The following is a 1,483-nucleotide window of genomic DNA, read 5'->3' as shown; positions in this document are numbered from 1 at the left end:
GAGAGTCTCAGCTTCCAGTTTTCAAGGATCTGCTATTAGCCCTCACGGACAGGGAGGAAGCAGGAACGTGTGATAAGGCTGATCCTCACAGGCAAAACCAGAAGGCTCATAAAACCCCACATTTAAAAAGTCAAATATGATTTTTTAAGAGGATCACATGAACTTGGTCTCTCATTTATGTGTCTCAAGTGCCTGGCGTAGACTCTACTAATGATTGCCTGGGTCAGGCCGTGATTTAAGTGCAGAGGTGCTGTTAGATGCAGAGAGCTCTGCAGCACTCAGATGGATTGGGGGAGGAATCCTCTTTCCATTTATTATACTCCTGTTTTAACTTCATGGCCCGAGCCTTGCCCTGTGCACCCTGTTTACTGTGTGTTTCATAAAGGCCAGAGGACTCATCCTGTTGCTCTGAAACTGCTTAGCCCATCTTTGGCTGGATTTACTGTTCAGGAAGAACAAACGGTTGCTTAGGAAAGCGCTGTATTTAACAAGAGAGCCGGGCTGGACTTTTTTCAAACAAACAAAAGCCAGCAACTCTCAGCTTGGCATGGACTTTGCCATTTTGTTTGTTCCATCACCCCATTGTCTTCTCTATCCCTTCTTTTTTAAAATTTCTTTGTTACAGCATTTCACAACCCACAGCCTGGATACTGTAATTCCTGAAGGAATGCACAGCATAATTAATACTGCATGATCACAAAATAGTTCACCTTGTGCAAAGCCATAGGAGAAAACGATGCATCATGGCTGTTTCCCAATCTTTCCTGCTTCACTGGTTTCTTTTATTTGGAGAAATTCTTTCAGCTTCTCCTCACAGGGGCTACCCAGCGAGAGGAAGTGTAACCTTTCTCCACCCAGCAACAAAAATGCAATGGTTTTGGAGCACTTCCCATTTCCATGATGTCTCTGTACAGCGCAGCACAGAAGCTACCCGCCTGTACCTTCTTCCCCAGGCTGCAGGCAGGGGAACTGGGGTAGAGAGATGCTGGATGACCCACACGGGGCAGCACACGGAGAAACAAGCCCTCCCTCGTAGAAGCAGCAGCTTTGCCAGACTGCTGGGGCCAGAGTTAACATCAGAACTTTTTAATGTGGGGGTTTTTATCAGCACTTCCACATATCGAGATATTAATTAATGGGTTATTTTAAAAGGTCAGGTTGCTGAGTTTCTTATTTTGTAAATTGGGTTTTTGAGAAGCACTTCCACAGATCGAGATTATTAATTAACGGTTTATTTTAGAAAGTCAGGTTGGCATTTTTAAGTGTCTCATTTCCGCGGCCGTTCCGGGGCACAGCGGCGGCCCTGAGGTCCCGGCAGGAGCAGGACACCAGGGAGGGTCGGTGTCACCTTTGGCACGGCAGCTCACACACCCCAGGGGCGGCCCGCGGGCGCTTCCCAGCGAACGCGGGCAGGAGGGGGAGCGGCTGGGCCGGGTGGGGCCGAGCCCCGGCCCTGCCCCGCGGGCCGCCGGCCCGGCCCCGC

Source organism: Corvus kubaryi, unplaced genomic scaffold (assembly GCF_017639235.1).
Source record: "Corvus kubaryi isolate FWS band 111438036 unplaced genomic scaffold, C.kubaryi_AGA036_p1.0 37397, whole genome shotgun sequence".
NCBI lineage: Eukaryota > Metazoa > Chordata > Aves > Passeriformes > Corvidae > Corvus > Corvus kubaryi.
This window is presented reverse-complemented; position numbering follows the sequence as displayed.